The sequence below is a fragment of the Anopheles funestus genome, unplaced genomic scaffold (assembly GCF_943734845.2).
Source record: "Anopheles funestus unplaced genomic scaffold, idAnoFuneDA-416_04 scaffold_16_ctg1, whole genome shotgun sequence".
Classification (NCBI taxonomy): Eukaryota; Metazoa; Arthropoda; class Insecta; order Diptera; family Culicidae; genus Anopheles; species Anopheles funestus.
Genome location: NW_026045354.1, coordinates 322,914 through 342,825, shown reverse-complemented (window position 1 = coordinate 342,825; position 19,912 = coordinate 322,914). Strand labels below are relative to the sequence as shown.

Genomic DNA, 19,912 nt, shown 5'->3' with positions numbered 1-19,912 from the left:
GCCAAGACACCTTAGCCGAGACACATTAGCCAAGACACCTTAGCCAAGACACCTTAGCCAAGACACATTAGCCAAGACACATTAGCCAAGACACATTAGCCGAGACACTTTAGCCAAGACACCTTAGCCAAGACACCTTAGCCAAGACACCTTAGCCAAGACACCTTTGCCAAGACACCTTAGCCAAGACACATTAGCCAAGACACCTTAGCCAAGACACTATAGCCAAGACACCTTAGCCGAGACACATTAGCCAAGACACCTTAGCCAAGACACCTTAGCCAAGACACATTAGCCAAGACACCTTAGAAAAGACACATTAGCCAAGACACCTTAGCCAAGACACCTTAGCCAAGACACATTAGCCAAGACACATTAGCCAAGACACATTAGCCGAGACACTTTAGCCAAGACACCTTAGCCAAGACACCTTAGCCAAGACACCTTAGCCAAGACACCTTTGCCAAGACACCTTAGCCAAGACACATTAGCCAAGACACCTTAGCCAAGACACTATAGCCAAGACACCTTAGCCGAGACACATTAGCCAAGACACCTTAGCCAAGACACTTTAGCCAAGACACATTAGCCAAGACACCTTAGCCAAGACACATTAGCCAAGACACCTTAGCCAAGACACTTTAGCCAAGACACATTAGCCAAGACACCTTAGCCAAGACACTTTAGCCAAGACACATTAGCCAAGACACCTTAGCCAAGACACCTTAGCCAAGACACCTTAGCCAAGACACCTTAGCCAAGACACATTAGCCAAGACACCTTAGCCAAGACACATTAGCCAAGACACCTTAGCCGAGACACATTAGCCAAGACACTTTAGCCAAGACACTTTAGCCAAGACACTTTAGCCAAGACACCTTAGCCAAGACACCTTAGCCAAGACACTTTAGCCAAGACACATTAGCCAAGACACCTTAGCCAAGACACCTTAGCCAAGACACCTTAGCCAAGACACCTTAGCCAAGACACTTTAGCCAAGACACATTAGCCAAGACACCTTAGCCAAGACACCTTAGCCAAGACACATTAGCCAAGACACCTTAGCCAAGACACTTTAGCCAAGACACATTAGCCAAGACACCTTAGCCAAGACACATTAGCCAAGACACCTTAGCCAAGACACTTTAGCCAAGACACATTAGCCAAGACACCTTAGCCAAGACACTTTAGCCAAGACACATTAGCCAAGACACCTTAGCCAAGACACCTTAGCCAAGACAAATTAGCCAAGACACCTTAGCCAAGACACATTAGCCAAGACACCTTAGCCAAGACACCTTAGCCAAGACACATTAGCCAAGACACCTTAGCCAAGACACATTAGCCAAGACACCTTAGCCAAGACACATTAGCCAAGACACCTTAGCCGAGACACATTAGCCAAGACACTTTAGCCAAGACACATTAGCCAAGACACTTTAGCCAAGACACCTTAGCCAAGACACCTTAGCCAAGACACTTTAGCCAAGACACATTAGCCAAGACACCTTAGCCAAGACACCTTAGCCAAGACACCTTAGCCAAGACACCTTAGCCAAGACACATTAGCCAAGACACCTTAGCCAAGACACATTAGCCAAGACACCTTAGCCGAGACACATTAGCCAAGACACTTTAGCCAAGACACATTAGCCAAGACACTTTAGCCAAGACACCTTAGCCAAGACACCTTAGCCAAGACACTTTAGCCAAGACACATTAGCCAAGACACCTTAGCCAAGACACCTTAGCCAAGACACCTTAGCCAAGACACCTTAGCCAAGACACTTTAGCCAAGACACATTAGCCAAGACACCTTAGCCAAGACACCTTAGCCAAGACACATTAGCCAAGACACCTTAGCCAAGACACATTAGCCAAAACACCTTAGCCAAGACACCTTAGCCAAGACACCTTAGCCAAGACACCTTAGCCAAGACACCTTAGCCAAGACACCTTAGCCAAGACACATTAGCCAAGACACATTAGCCGAGACACTTTAGCCAAGACACTTTAGCCAAGACACATTAGCCAAGACACTTTAGCCAAGACACCTTAGCCAAGACACCTTAGCCAAGACACTTTAGCCAAGACACATTAGCCAAGACACCTTAGCCAAGACACCTTAGCCAAGACACCTTAGCCAAGACACATTAGCCAAGACACCTTAGCCGAGACACATTAGCCAAGACACTTTAGCCAAGACACATTAGCCAAGACACTTTAGCCAAGACACCTTAGCCAAGACACCTTAGCCAAGACACTTTAGCCAAGACACATTAGCCAAGACACCTTAGCCAAGACACCTTAGCCAAGACACCTTAGCCAAGACACCTTAGCCAAGACACTTTAGCCAAGACACATTAGCCAAGACACCTTAGCCAAGACACCTTAGCCAATACACATTAGCCAAGACACCTTAGCCAAGACACATTAGCCAAAACACCTTAGCCAAGACACCTTAGCCAAGACACCTTAGCCAAGACACCTTAGCCAAGACACCTTAGCCAAGACACCTTAGCCAAGACACATTAGCCAAGACACATTAGCCGAGACACATTAGCCAAGACACTTTAGCCAAGACACATTAGCCAAGACACTTTAGCCAAGACACCTTAGCCAAGACACCTTAGCCAAGACACTTTAGCCAAGACACATTAGCCAAGACACCTTAGCCAAGACACCTTAGCCAAGACACCTTAGCCAAGACACCTTAGCCAAGACACCTTAGCCAAGACACCTTAGCCAAGACACCTTAGCCAAGACACCTTAGCCAAGACACATTAGCCAAGACACCTTAGCCGAGACACATTAGCCAAGACACTTTAGCCAAGACACATTAGCCAAGACACTTTAGCCAAGACACCTTAGCCAAGACACCTTAGCCAAGACACTTTAGCCAAGACACATTAGCCAAGACACCTTAGCCAAGACACCTTAGCCAAGACACCTTAGCCAAGACACCTTAGCCAAGACACCTTAGCCAAGACACCTTAGCCAAGACACATTAGCCAAGACACCTTAGCCGAGACACATTAGCCAAGACACTTTAGCCAAGACACATTAGCCAAGACACTTTAGCCAAGACACCTTAGCCAAGACACCTTAGCCAAGACACTTTAGCCAAGACACATTAGCCAAGACACCTTAGCCAAGACACCTTAGCCAAGACACCTTAGCCAAGACACATTAGCCAAGACACCTTAGCCGAGACACATTAGCCAAGACACATTAGCCAAAACACCTTAGCCAAGACACCTTAGCCAAGACACCTTAGCCAAGACACCTTAGCCAAGACACCTTAGCCAAGACACCTTAGCCAAGACACATTAGCCAAGACACCTTAGCCGAGACACATTAGCCAAGACACATTAGCCAAGACACATTAGCCAAGACACTTAAGCCAAGACACCTTAGCCAAGACACCTTAGCCAAGACACTTTAGCCAAGACACATTAGCCAAGACACCTTAGCCAAGACACCTTAGCCAAGACACCTTAGCCAAGACACATTAGCCAAGACACCTTAGCCGAGACACATTAGCCAAGACACCTTAGCCAAGACACCTTAGCCAAGACACATTAGCCAAGACACCTTAGCCGAGACACATTAGCCAAGACACTTTAGCCAAGACACCTTAGCCAAGACACATTAGCCAAGACACATTAGCCAAGACACCTTAGCCGAGACACCTTAGCCAAGACACATTAGCCAAGACACCTTAGCCAAGACACCTTAGCCAAGACACCTTAGCCAAGACACCTTAGCCAAGACACCTTAGCCAAGACACCTTAGCCAAGACACCTTAGCCAAGACACATTAGCCAAGACACCTTAGCCAAGACACCTTAGCCAAGACACCTTAGCCAAGACACCTTAGCCGAGACACATTAGCCAAGACACATTAGCCAAGACACCTTAGCCAAGACACCTTAGCCCAGACACCTTAGCCAAGACACATTAGCCAAGACACCTTAGCCGAGACACATTAGCCAAGACACCTTAGCCAAGACACCTTAGCCAAGACACATTAGCCAAGACACCTTAGCCGAGACACATTAGCCAAGACACATTAGCCAAGACACCTTAGCCAAGACACTTTAGCCAAGACACCTTAGCCAAGACACCTTAGTCGAGACACATTAGCCAAGACACCTTAGCCAAGACACATTAGCCAAGACACATTAGCCAAGACACCTTAGCCGAGACACATTAGCCAAGACACCTTAGCCAAGACACCTTAGCCAAGACACTTTAGCCGAGACACATTAGCCAAGACACCTTAGCCGAGACACCTTAGCCAAGACACATTAGCCAAGACACCTTAGCCAAGACACCTTAGCCAAGACACCTTAGCCAAGACACCTTAGCCAAGACACATTAGCCAAGACACCTTAGCCAAGACACCTTAGCCAAGACACATAAGCCAAGACACCTTAGCCTAGACACATTAGCCAAGACACCTTAGCCAAGACACCTTAGCCATGACACCTTAGCCAAGACACATTAGCCAAGACACCTTAGCCAAGACACCTTAGCCAAGACACATTAGCCAAGACACCTTAGCCAAGACACATTAGCCAAAACACCTTAGCCAAGACACCTTAGCCAAGACACCTTAGCCAAGACACCTTAGCCAAGACACCTTAGCCAAGACACCTTAGCCAAGACACATTAGCCAAGACACCTTAGCCGAGACACATTAGCCAAGACACTTTAGCCAAGACACATAAGCCAAGACACTTTAGCCAAGACACCTTAGCCAAGACACCTTAGCCAAGACACTTTAGCCAAGACACATTAGCCAAGACACCTTAGCCAAGACAACTTAGCCAAGACACCTTAGCCAAGACACCTTAGCCGAGACACATTAGCCAAGACACATTAGCCAAGACACCTTAGCCAAGACACCTTAGCCAAGACACATTAGCCAAGACACCTTAGCCAAGACACCTTAGCCAAGACACCTTAGCCAAGACACCTTAGCCGAGACACATTAGCCAAGACACATTAGCCAAGACACCTTAGCCAAGACACCTTAGCCAAGACACCTTAGCCAAGACACATTAGCCAAGACACCTTAGCCGAGACACATTAGCCAAGACACCTTAGCCAAGACACCTTAGCCAAGACACATTAGCCAAGACACCTTAGCCGAGACACATTAGCCAAGACACATTAGCCAAGACACCTTAGCCAAGACACTTTAGCCAAGACACCTTTGCCAAGACACCTTAGCCGAGACACATTAGCCAAGACACCTTAGCCAAGACACATTAGCCAAGACACATTAGCCAAGACACCTTAGCCGAGACACTTTAGCCAAGACACCTTAGCCAAGACACCTTAGCCGAGACACATTAGCCAAGACACCTTAGCCAAGACACCTTAGCCAAGACACTTTAGCCGAGACACATTAGCCAAGACACCTTAGCCGAGACACCTTAGCCAAGACACATTAGCCAAGACACCTTAGCCAAGACACCTTAGCCAAGACACCTTAGCCAAGACACCTTAGCCAAGACACATTAGCCAAGACACCTTAGCCAAGACACCTTAGCCAAGACACATAAGCCAAGACACCTTAGCCTAGACACATTAGCCAAGACACCTTAGCCAAGACACCTTAGCCAAGACACTTTAGCCAAGACACATTAGCCAAGACACCTTAGCCAAGACACCTTAGCCAAGACACATTAGCCAAGACACCTTAGCCAAGACACATTAGCCAAAACACCTTAGCCAAGACACCTTAGCCAAGACACCTTAGCCAAGACACCTTAGCCAAGACACCTTAGCCAAGACACCTTAGCCAAGACACATTAGCCAAGACACCTTAGCCGAGACACATTAGCCAAGACACTTTAGCCAAGACACATTAGCCAAGACACTTTAGCCAAGACACCTTAGCCAAGACACCTTAGCCAAGACACTTTAGCCAAGACACATTAGCCAAGACACCTTAGCCAAGACACCTTAGCCAAGACACCTTAGCCAAGACACCTTAGCCGAGACACATTAGCCAAGACACATTAGCCAAGACACCTTAGCCAAGACACCTTAGCCAAGACACCTTAGCCAAGACACATTAGCCAAGACACCTTAGCCGAGACACATTAGCCAAGACACCTTAGCCAAGACACCTTAGCCAAGACACATTAGCCAAGACACCTTAGCCGAGACACATTAGCCAAGACACCTTAGCCAAGACACCTTAGCCAAGACACATTAGCCAAAACACACTAGCCAAGACACCTTAGCCGAGACACCTTAGCCAAGACACATTAGCCAAGACACCTTAGCCAAGACACTTTAGCCGAGACACCTTAGCCAAGACACATTAGCCAAGACACCTTAGCCGAGACACATTAGCCAAGACACCTTAGCCAAGACACCTTAGCCAAGACACCTTAGCCAAGACACATTAGCCAAGCCACCTTAGCCAAGACACCTTAGCCAAGACACCTTAGCCGAGACACATTAGCCAAGACACATTAGCCAAGACACCTTAGCCAAGACACCTTAGCCAAGACACCTTAGCCAAGACACATTAGCCAAGACACCTTAGCCGAGACACATTAGCCAAGACACCTTAGCCAAGACACCTTAGCCAAGACACATTAGCCAAGACACCTTAGCCGAGACACATTAGCCAAGACACATTAGCCAAGACACCTTAGCCAAGACACTTTAGCAAAGACACCTTAGCCAAGACACCTTAGCTGAGACACATTAGCCAAGACACCTTAGCCAAGACACATAAGCCAAGACACATTAGCCAACACACCTTAGCCGAGACACTTTAGCCAAGACACCTTAGCCAAGACACCTTAGCCGAGACACATTAGCCAAGACACCTTAGCCAAGACACCTTAGCCAAGACACTTTAGCCGAGACACATTAGCCAAGACACCTTAGCCGAGACACCTTAGCCAAGACACATTAGCCAAGACACCTTAGCCAAGACACCTTAGCCAAGACACCTTAGCCAAGACACATTAGCCAAAACACCTTAGCCAAGACACCTTAGCCGAGACACATTAGCCAAGACACCTTAGCCAAGACACCTTAGCCAAGACACCTTAGCCAAGACACCTTAGCCAAGACACATTAGCCAAGACACCTTAGCCAAGACACCTTAGCCAAGACACATAAGCCAAGACACCTTAGCCTAGACACATTAGCCAAGACACCTTAGCCAAGACACCTTAGCCATGACACCTAAGCCAAGACACATTAGCCAAGACACCTTAGCCAAGACACCTTAGCCGAGACACATTAGCCAAGACACCTTAGCCAAGACACCTTAGCCAAGACACATTAGCCAAGACACCTTAGCCAAGACACCTTAGGCAAGACACCTTAGCCAAGACACCTTAGCCAAGACACATTAGCCAAGACATCTTAGCCAAGACACCTTAGCCAAGACACTTTAGCCAAGACACCTTAGCCGAGACACATTAGCCAAGACACCTTAGCCAAGACACTTTAGCCGAGACACATTAGCCAAGACACCTTAGCCAAGACACATTAGCCAAGACACCTTAGCCAAGACACCTTAGCCAAGACACTTTAGCCAAGACACATTAGCCAAGACACTTTAGCCAAGACACCTTAGCCAAGACACTTTAGCCAAGACACCTTAGCCAAGACACCTTAGCCAAGACACATTAGCCAAGACACATTAGCCAAGACACCTTAGCCAAGACACATTAGCCAAGACACCTTAGCCAAGACACATTAGCCAAGACACCTTAGCCAAGACACCTTAGCCAAGACACATTAGCCAAGACACATTAGCCGAGACACATTAGCCAAGACACCTTAGCCAAGACACTTTAGCCAAGACACATTAGCCAAGACACCTTAGCCAAGACCCAATGTGCAATTCAACCACGCCTGCTAATTAATACTATTGCCGCTATGTTCTGGCCTACAGGCGAAGTGAGATAAAAAACGTGCACATACGCATATACACGGTACGCTGTCGATCCCAATTAGCCCTTTCTCCCTCTACCTAACTAACGATCATCCTGCTAAAGCGAGAATGCGTGTTGGGATCGCGCGTCGATACACACTAACACATTCAAAGACACCATGTGTGTACACAGCGTACGAGCGCCTGCACGATCCTAGGGGCGTGACCCGGGTCGATGTGGAATCCATGTGGAACGCATCGGGATTGCTCGCAGCGTACGGGCGCATGCACGATCCTGGCGGATGAATATGGAAGCTTTCGAGTCCATGTGGAATCCTGTCGGAATCCATCACGGCGTCCATGTGGAAAGCAACGCTAGCCCTCGCAGTGTACGAGCGCTTGCACGATCCTTGCGGGTGAATGTTTAATGCCGGTGAATGAGTCCATGTGGAAAGCAACGCGTCCGCTCGCAGCGGACGGTGTTTTGGTCGCGATGGTCGTAGCGTAGCGCGCAAAAGCGCATTCACTTTTCTTCATTTATTTGTATTAAAATGATTATTTATTTACAAGCCACCGATTACAATATGTTGGCCACACTTTGGGCTAATAGTTGCAAGATTTTCCCGTGTGGTATTTAGATAAAATAATACTAAAATTCAATGATAAAAACGCGGTATTTTTCGCTACAATTCTATGCCTTGCTTTAGCTATTTCCTCGCGGCCGCCCGTAACGTACTGGCTTTGGTTTTTATCGAATAACTAAAAAAGTTGAAGAGCTAGACAAAAATGATGTTCTACAAAGTTGTAAAGAATAACATTTCGTATCTTTTAAAGATTTTTGCAGATTTTTATACAATTGATTAACCATGTTATTTTGATTAAATATATCGGGGATTGCTTTAGCGTCACAAATTTAATTTTTAAATTCTTTCAAACATACAATTTGGATAAAAGTGTAAAGGACAGTGTTAACCTACTTATGAACAACTGTTTTGAAAAATTTAGGACTTCTGAACAGCTTTTATATTGATCGTTCACTGCCTGTAGTCCCATCGCTCGACACCTAATCGAGGCATCCTGTTACATTCATATTCTTTACCTATGTACCCGAACGCATCACTGGTACGCGAGTCGGTGTTTAGCCGGTAAGCATTTCTTGGCCAAGCAAGGCTTTGTGGTATGACTCAATTCTGATCAGAGGTATTCGGTTTCCCCTAGTCGAACCTACGTAGCATCCTGTGTTCATTACCTGGCTACAAGAATCAGTAACACCTTCCGTATGTATAGGCGCGTAGCGACAACGAACAGTGCTAGTTACCTGTCGTCTGTGTGAATGCTCATGGGAAAAAATTAGCACGTGTAGCAGCTACCTCGTATTTCTGTGTGTTTAAAGAAATTTTCCATAAAACCACACCTTAAGGGTAGTTAAAAAGGTCCAAACAGCGTCTAATATTTTTTATCGGAACGGCCGTATGGTAGGAAACAAACCCCCAAAAATATCTAAAAGCACGAAAGAATTATTTTTTGCATCATACGTGCAGTGAAATCCATTCCCATTCAGCTTCATTTATATACGGTACACAACGTACCCCTCAACGACTGGTCGGATGGCGCAAATGTAAGCATGACTTTCTTCTACACCAATTTCTAATCCAATGTTCTCTATCATTTCAGCAACAGCTCCAAGGAAATTGTATGGGGAAAAAAGATTCTCTCACGCTCTCACGAGAGAGTGAATTTGAGGAACCCCCCTGGCGATTTTATTTTCTGGAATTCATTCATTTTTTTTGCTAATATCCGGCATAGATCCACACGCTACGAACGCTCGCGGGCGACTGAAGCGGGCGTGGCTACGCGGGGCTTTATATACCAACCCGGTTTGAGTGTGTGCGTGTGGTCGCTAAATGTCTTCCTCCGGGACTCCGCGGTGGATTCCGAACAGACCCGTTAGGGACCATGAGAACAAAAGAAACTCGACCGCATGAACTCGCTTTTGCATGACTGGGGACACATTAGCCAAGACACATTAGCCAAGACACCTTTGCCAAGACACATAAGCCAAGACACCTTAGCCATGACACCTTAGCCAAGACACATTAGCCAAGACACCTTAGCCAAGACACCTTAGCCAAGACACATTAGCCAAGACACCTTAGCCGAGACACATTAGCCGAGACACATTAGCCAAGACACCTTAGCCAAGACACCTTAGCCAAGACACCTTAGCCAAGACACCTTAGCCAAGACACATTAGCCAAGACACATTAGCCGAGACACATTAGCCAAGACACATTAGCCAAGACACCTTTGCCAAGACACATAAGCCAAGACACCTTAGCCAAGACACATTAGCCAAGACACATTAGCCAAGACACCTAAGCCAAGACACCTTAGCCAAGACACCTTAGCCGAGACACATTAGCCAAGACACATTAGCCAAGACACCTTAGCCAAGACACATTAGCCAAGACACATTAGCCAAGACACATTAGCCGAGACACATTAGCCAAGACACATTAGCCAAGACACATTGACCAAGACACCTTTGCCAAGACACATAAGCCAAGACACCTTAGCCAAGACACATTAGCCAAGACACATTAGCCAAGACACTTTAGCCAAGACACCTTAGCCAAGACACCTTAGCCAAGACACATTAGCCAAGACACATTAGCCAAGACACCTTAGCCAAGACACATTAGCCAAGACACATTAGCCAAGACACATTAGCCGAGACACATTAGCCAAGACACATTAGCCAAGACACATTAGCCAAGACACCTTAGCCGAGACACATTAGCCATGACACCTTAGCCAAGACACATTAGCCAAGACACCTTAGCCAAGACACCTTAGCCAAGACACATTAGCCAAGACACCTTAGCCGAGACACATTAGCCGAGACACATTAGCCAAGACACCTTAGCCAAGACACCTTAGCCAAGACACCTTAGCCAAGACACCTTAGCCAAGACACCTTAGTCAAGACACCTTAGCCATGACACCTTAGCCAAGACACCTTAGCCAAGACACATTAGCCAAGACACATTAGCCAAGACACCTTAGCCGAGACACATTAGCCAAGACACTTTAGCCAAGACACTTTAGCCGAGACACATTAGCCAAGACACCTTAGCCGAGACACATTAGCCAAGACACCTTAGCCAAGACACCTTAGCCAAGACACCTTAGCCAAGACACCTTAGCCAAGACACCTTAGCCGAGACACATTAGTCAAGACACCTTAGCCAAGACACCTTAGCCGAGACACATTAGCCAAGACACCTTAGCCAAGACACTTTAGCCAAGACACCTTAGCCAAGACACCTTAGCCGAGACACATTAGTCAAGACACCTTAGCCAAGACACCTTAGCCAAGACACATAAGTCAAGACACCTTAGCCGAGGCACATTAGCCAAGACACCTTAGCCAAGACACATTAGCCAAGACACCTTAGCCAAGACACATTAGCCAAGACACCTTAGCCAAGACACTTTAGCCAAGACACATTAGCCAAGACACCTTAGCCAAGACACATTAGCCAAGACACCTTAGCCAAGACACATTAGCCGAGACACATTAGCCAAGACACCTTAGCCAAGACACCTTAGCCAAGACACCTAAGCCAAGACACCTTAGCCGAGACACATTAGCCAAGACACATTAGCCGAGACACATTAGCCAAGACACATTAGCCAAGACACCTTTGCCAAGACACATAAGCCAAGACACCTTAGCCAAGACACATTAGCCAAGACACATTAGCCAAGACACCTCAGCCAAGACACCTTAGCCAAGACACCTTAGCCATGACACCTTAGCCAAGACACCTTAGCCAAGACACATTAGCCAAGACACCTTAGCCTAGACACATTAGCCAAGACACCTTAGCCAAGACACCTTAGCCAAGACACTTTAGCCAAGACACATTAGCCAAGACACCTTAGCCAAGACACCTTAGCCAAGACACATTAGCCAAGACACCTTAGCCAAGACACATTAGCCAAAACACCTTAGCCAAGACACCTTAGCCAAGACACCTTAGCCAAGACACCTTAGCCAAGACACCTTAGCCAAGACACCTTAGCCAAGACACATTAGCCAAGACACCTTAGCCGAGACACATTAGCCAAGACACTTTAGCCAAGACACATTAGCCAAGACACTTTAGCCAAGACACCTTAGCCAAGACACCTTAGCCAAGACACTTTAGCCAAGACACATTAGCCAAGACACCTTAGCCAAGACACCTTAGCCAAGACACCTTAGCCAAGACACCTTAGCCGAGACACATTAGCCAAGACACATTAGCCAAGACACCTTAGCCAAGACACCTTAGCCAAGACACCTTAGCCAAGACACATTAGCCAAGACACCTTAGCCGAGACACATTAGCCAAGACACCTTAGCCAAGACACCTTAGCCAAGACACATTAGCCAAGACACCTTAGCCGAGACACATTAGCCAAGACACCTTAGCCAAGACACCTTAGCCAAGACACATTAGCCAAAACACACTAGCCAAGACACCTTAGCCGAGACACCTTAGCCAAGACACATTAGCCAAGACACCTTAGCCAAGACACTTTAGCCGAGACACCTTAGCCAAGACACATTAGCCAAGACACCTTAGCCGAGACACATTAGCCAAGACACCTTAGCCAAGACACCTTAGCCAAGACACCTTAGCCAAGACACATTAGCCAAGACACCTTAGCCAAGACACCTTAGCCAAGACACCTTAGCCAAGACACCTTAGCCGAGACACATTAGCCAAGACACATTAGCCAAGACACCTTAGCCAAGACACCTTAGCCAAGACACCTTAGCCAAGACACATTAGCCAAGACACCTTAGCCGAGACACATTAGCCAAGACACCTTAGCCAAGACACCTTAGCCAAGACACATTAGCCAAGACACCTTAGCCGAGACACATTAGCCAAGACACATTAGCCAAGACACCTTAGCCAAGACACTTTAGCAAAGACACCTTAGCCAAGACACCTTAGCTGAGACACATTAGCCAAGACACCTTAGCCAAGACACATAAGCCAAGACACATTAGCCAACACACCTTAGCCGAGACACTTTAGCCAAGACACCTTAGCCAAGACACCTTAGCCGAGACACATTAGCCAAGACACCTTAGCCAAGACACCTTAGCCAAGACACTTTAGCCGAGACACATTAGCCAAGACACCTTAGCCGAGACACCTTAGCCAAGACACATTAGCCAAGACACCTTAGCCAAGACACCTTAGCCAAGACACCTTAGCCAAGACACATTAGCCAAAACACCTTAGCCAAGACACCTTAGCCGAGACACATTAGCCAAGACACCTTAGCCAAGACACCTTAGCCAAGACACCTTAGCCAAGACACCTTAGCCAAGACACATTAGCCAAGACACCTTAGCCAAGACACCTTAGCCAAGACACATAAGCCAAGACACCTTAGCCTAGACACATTAGCCAAGACACCTTAGCCAAGACACCTTAGCCATGACACCTAAGCCAAGACACATTAGCCAAGACACCTTAGCCAAGACACCTTAGCCGAGACACATTAGCCAAGACACCTTAGCCAAGACACCTTAGCCAAGACACATTAGCCAAGACACCTTAGCCAAGACACCTTAGGCAAGACACCTTAGCCAAGACACCTTAGCCAAGACACATTAGCCAAGACATCTTAGCCAAGACACCTTAGCCAAGACACTTTAGCCAAGACACCTTAGCCGAGACACATTAGCCAAGACACCTTAGCCAAGACACTTTAGCCGAGACACATTAGCCAAGACACCTTAGCCAAGACACATTAGCCAAGACACCTTAGCCAAGACACCTTAGCCAAGACACTTTAGCCAAGACACATTAGCCAAGACACTTTAGCCAAGACACCTTAGCCAAGACACTTTAGCCAAGACACCTTAGCCAAGACACCTTAGCCAAGACACATTAGCCAAGACACATTAGCCAAGACACCTTAGCCAAGACACATTAGCCAAGACACCTTAGCCAAGACACATTAGCCAAGACACCTTAGCCAAGACACCTTAGCCAAGACACATTAGCCAAGACACATTAGCCGAGACACATTAGCCAAGACACCTTAGCCAAGACACTTTAGCCAAGACACATTAGCCAAGACACCTTAGCCAAGACCCAATGTGCAATTCAACCACGCCTGCTAATTAATACTATTGCCGCTATGTTCTGGCCTACAGGCGAAGTGAGATAAAAAACGTGCACATACGCATATACACGGTACGCTGTCGATCCCAATTAGCCCTTTCTCCCTCTACCTAACTAACGATCATCCTGCTAAAGCGAGAATGCGTGTTGGGATCGCGCGTCGATACACACTAACACATTCAAAGACACCATGTGTGTACACAGCGTACGAGCGCCTGCACGATCCTAGGGGCGTGACCCGGGTCGATGTGGAATCCATGTGGAACGCATCGGGATTGCTCGCAGCGTACGGGCGCATGCACGATCCTGGCGGATGAATATGGAAGCTTTCGAGTCCATGTGGAATCCTGTCGGAATCCATCACGGCGTCCATGTGGAAAGCAACGCTAGCCCTCGCAGTGTACGAGCGCTTGCACGATCCTTGCGGGTGAATGTTTAATGCCGGTGAATGAGTCCATGTGGAAAGCAACGCGTCCGCTCGCAGCGGACGGTGTTTTGGTCGCGATGGTCGTAGCGTAGCGCGCAAAAGCGCATTCACTTTTCTTCATTTATTTGTATTAAAATGATTATTTATTTACAAGCCACCGATTACAATATGTTGGCCACACTTTGGGCTAATAGTTGCAAGATTTTCCCGTGTGGTATTTAGATAAAATAATACTAAAATTCAATGATAAAAACGCGGTATTTTTCGCTACAATTCTATGCCTTGCTTTAGCTATTTCCTCGCGGCCGCCCGTAACGTACTGGCTTTGGTTTTTATCGAATAACTAAAAAAGTTGAAGAGCTAGACAAAAATGATGTTCTACAAAGTTGTAAAGAATAACATTTCGTATCTTTTAAAGATTTTTGCAGATTTTTATACAATTGATTAACCATGTTATTTTGATTAAATATATCGGGGATTGCTTTAGCGTCACAAATTTAATTTTTAAATTCTTTCAAACATACAATTTGGATAAAAGTGTAAAGGACAGTGTTAACCTACTTATGAACAACTGTTTTGAAAAATTTAGGACTTCTGAACAGCTTTTATATTGATCGTTCACTGCCTGTAGTCCCATCGCTCGACACCTAATCGAGGCATCCTGTTACATTCATATTCTTTACCTATGTACCCGAACGCATCACTGGTACGCGAGTCGGTGTTTAGCCGGTAAGCATTTCTTGGCCAAGCAAGGCTTTGTGGTATGACTCAATTCTGATCAGAGGTATTCGGTTTCCCCTAGTCGAACCTACGTAGCATCCTGTGTTCATTACCTGGCTACAAGAATCAGTAACACCTTCCGTATGTATAGGCGCGTAGCGACAACGAACAGTGCTAGTTACCTGTCGTCTGTGTGAATGCTCATGGGAAAAAATTAGCACGTGTAGCAGCTACCTCGTATTTCTGTGTGTTTAAAGAAATTTTCCATAAAACCACACCTTAAGGGTAGTTAAAAAGGTCCAAACAGCGTCTAATATTTTTTATCGGAACGGCCGTATGGTAGGAAACAAACCCCCAAAAATATCTAAAAGCACGAAAGAATTATTTTTTGCATCATACGTGCAGTGAAATCCATTCCCATTCAGCTTCATTTATATACGGTACACAACGTACCCCTCAACGACTGGTCGGATGGCGCAAATGTAAGCATGACTTTCTTCTACACCAATTTCTAATCCAATGTTCTCTATCATTTCAGCAACAGCTCCAAGGAAATTGTATGGGGAAAAAAGATTCTCTCACGCTCTCACGAGAGAGTGAATTTGAGGAACCCCCCTGGCGATTTTATTTTCTGGAATTCATTCATTTTTTTTGCTAATATCCGGCATAGATCCACACGCTACGAACGCTCGCGGGCGACTGAAGCGGGCGTGGCTACGCGGGGCTTTATATACCAACCCGGTTTGAGTGTGTGCGTGTGGTCGCTAAATGTCTTCCTCCGGGACTCCGCGGTGGATTCCGAACAGACCCGTTAGGGACCATGAGAACAAAAGAAACTCGACCGCATGAACTCGCTTTTGCATGACTGGGGACACATTAGCCAAGACACATTAGCCAAGACACCTTTGCCAAGACACATAAGCCAAGACACCTTAGCCATGACACCTTAGCCAAGACACATTAGCCAAGACACCTTAGCCAAGACACCTTAGCCAAGACACATTAGCCAAGACACCTTAGCCGAGACACATTAGCCGAGACACATTAGACAAGACACCTTAGCCAAGACACCTTAGCCAAGACACCTTAGCCAAGACACCTTAGCCAAGACACATTAGCCAAGACACATTAGCCGAGACACATTAGCCAAGACACATTAGCCAAGACACCTTTGCCAAGACACATAAGCCAAGACACCTTAGCCAAGACACATTAGCCAAGACACATTAGCCAAGACACCTAAGCCAAGACACCTTAGCCAAGACACCTTAGCCGAGACACATTAGCCAAGACACATTAGCCAAGACACCTTAGCCAAGACACATTAGCCAAGACACATTAGCCAAGACACATTAGCCGAGACACATTAGCCAAGACACATTAGCCAAGACACATTGACCAAGACACCTTTGCCAAGACACATAAGCCAAGACACCTTAGCCAAGACACATTAGCCAAGACACATTAGCCAAGACACCTTAGCCAAGACACTTTAGCCAAGACACCTTAGCCAAGACACCTTAGCCAAGACACATTAGCCAAGACACATTAGCCAAGACACCTTAGCCAAGACACATTAGCCAAGACACATTAGCCAAGACACATTAGCCGAGACACATTAGCCAAGACACATTAGCCAAGACACATTAGCCAAGACACCTTAGCCGAGACACATTAGCCATGACACCTTAGCCAAGACACATTAGCCAAGACACCTTAGCCAAGACACCTTAGCCAAGACACATTAGCCAAGACACCTTAGCCGAGACACATTAGCCGAGACACATTAGCCAAGACACCTTAGCCAAGACACCTTAGCCAAGACACCTTAGCCAAGACACTTTAGCCAAGACACCTTAGTCAAGACACCTTAGCCATGACACCTTAGCCAAGACACCTTAGCCAAGACACATTAGCCAAGACACATTAGCCAAGACACCTTAGCCGAGACACATTAGCCAAGACACTTTAGCCAAGACACTTTAGCCGAGACACATTAGCCAAGACACCTTAGCCGAGACACATTAGCCAAGACACCTTAGCCAAGACACCTTAGCCAAGACACCTTAGCCAAGACACCTTAGCCAAGACACCTTAGCCGAGACACATTAGTCAAGACACCTTAGCCAAGACACCTTAGCCGAGACACATTAGCCAAGACACCTTAGCCAAGACACCTTAGCCAAGACACCTTAGCCGAGACACATTAGCCGAGACACATTAGCCAAGACACCTTAGCCAAGACACCTTAGCCAAGACACCTTAGCCAAGACACCTTAGCCAAGACACATTAGCCAAGACACATTAGCCGAGACACATTAGCCAAGACACATTAGCCAAGACACCTTTGCCAAGACACATAAGCCAAGACACCTTAGCCAAGACACATTAGCCAAGACACATTAGCCAAGACACCTAAGCCAAGACACCTTAGCCAAGACACCTTAGCCGAGACACATTAGCCAAGACACATTAGCCAAGACACCTTAGCCAAGACACATTAGCCAAGACACATTAGCCAAGACACATTAGCCGAGACACATTAGCCAAGACACATTAGCCAAGACACATTGACCAAGACACCTTTGCCAAGACACATAAGCCAAGACACCTTAGCCAAGACACATTAGCCAAGACACATTAGCCAAGACACCTTAGCCAAGACACTTTAGCCAAGACACCTTAGCCAAGACACCTTAGCCAAGACACATTAGCCAAGACACATTAGCCAAGACACCTTAGCCAAGACACATTAGCCAAGACACATTAGCCAAGACACATTAGCCGAGACACATTAGCCAAGACACATTAGCCAAGACACATTAGCCAAGACACCTTAGCCGAGACACATTAGCCATGACACCTTAGCCAAGACACATTAGCCAAGACACCTTAGCCAAGACACATAAGCCAAGACACCTTAGCCAAGACACATAAGCCGAGACACATTAGCCGAGACACATTAGCCAAGACACCTTAGCCAAGACACCTTAGCCAAGACACCTTAGCCAAGACACCTTAGCCAAGACACCTTAGCCAAGACACCTTAGCCATGACACCTTAGCCAAGACACCTTAGCCAAGACACATTAGCCAAGACACATTAGCCAAGACACCTTAGCCGAGACACATTAGCCAAGACACTTTAGCCAAGACACTTTAGCCGAGACACATTAGCCAAGACACCTTAGCCGAGACACATTAGCCAAGACACCTTAGCCAAGACACCTTAGCCAAGACACATTAGCAAAGACACCTTAGCCAAGACACCTTAGCCGAGACACATTAGTCAAGACACCTTAGCCAAGACACCTTAGCCGAGACACATTAGCCAAGACACCTTAGCCAAGACACTTTAGCCAAGACACCTTAGCCAAGACACCTTAGCCGAGACACATTAGTCAAGACACCTTAGCCAAGACACCTTAGCCAAGACACATAAGTCAAGACACCTTAGCCGAGGCACATTAGCCAAGACACCTTAGCCAAGACACATTAGCCAAGACACCTTAGCCAAGACACATTAGCCAAGACACCTTAGCCAAGACACTTTAGCCAAGACACATTAGCCAAGACACCTTAGCCAAGACACATTAGCCAAGACACCTTAGCCAAGACACATTAGCCGAGACACATTAGCCAAGACACCTTAGCCAAGACACCTTAGCCAAGACACCTTAGCCAAGACACCTTAGCCAAGACACATTAGCCAAGACACATTAGCCGAGACACATTAGCCAAGACACATTAGCCAAGACACCTTTGCCAAGACACATAAGCCAAGACACCTTAGCCAAGACACATTAGCCAAGACACATTAGCCAAGACACCTCAGCCAAGACACCTTAGCCAAGACACCTTAGCCATGACACCTTAGCCAAGACACCTTAGCCAAGACACATTAGCCAAGACAGATTAGCCAAGACACCTTAGCCAAGACACATTAGCCAAGACACCTTAGCCAAGACACATTAGCCAAGACACATTAGCCAAGACACCTTAGCCAAGACACCTTAGCAAAGACACCTTAGCCATGACACCTTAGCCAAGACACCTTAGCCAAGACACATTAGCCAAGACACATTAGCCAAGACACCTTAGCCAAGACACATTAGCCAAGACACCTTAGCCGAGACACATTAGCCGAGACACATTAGCCAAGACACCTTAGCCAAGACACATAAGCCAAGACACCTTAGCCGAGACACATTAGCCAAGACACATTAGCCGAGACACCGTAGCCGAGACACCTTAGCCAAGACACATTAGCCAAGACACATTAGCCAAGACACCTTAGCCATGACACATTAGCCAAGACACCTTAGCCAAGACACATTAGCCAAGACACCTTAGCCAAGACACATTAGCCAAGACACCTTAGCCGAGACACATTAGCCAAGACACTTTAGCCAAGACACTTTAGCCGAGACACATTAGCCAAGACACCTTAGCCAAGACACCTTAGCCAAGACACCTTAGCCAAGACACCTTAGCCAAGACACCTTAGCCAAGACACCTTAGCCAAGACACCTTAGCCAAGACACCTTAGCCAAGACACATAAGCCAAGACACCTTAGCCAAGACACATTAGCCAAGACACCTTAGCCGAGACACATAAGCCAAGACACCTTTGCCAAGACACTTTAGCCAAG

At 46.7% G+C, this 19,912-nt stretch overlaps 1 long non-coding RNA gene across 1 annotated transcript in view; it reads right to left on the bottom strand.

Moving 5' to 3' along the window:
• Positions 1 to 19,912, bottom strand: part of LOC125774515 (uncharacterized) — an 86,248-nt gene that overhangs the window by 39,568 nt on the left and 26,768 nt on the right. The window contains exon 2 of the long non-coding RNA XR_007420996.1: positions 3,917 to 4,238. This is a non-coding gene — a long non-coding RNA (uncharacterized LOC125774515). The remainder of the gene's footprint in view (positions 1 to 3,916; positions 4,239 to 19,912) is intronic.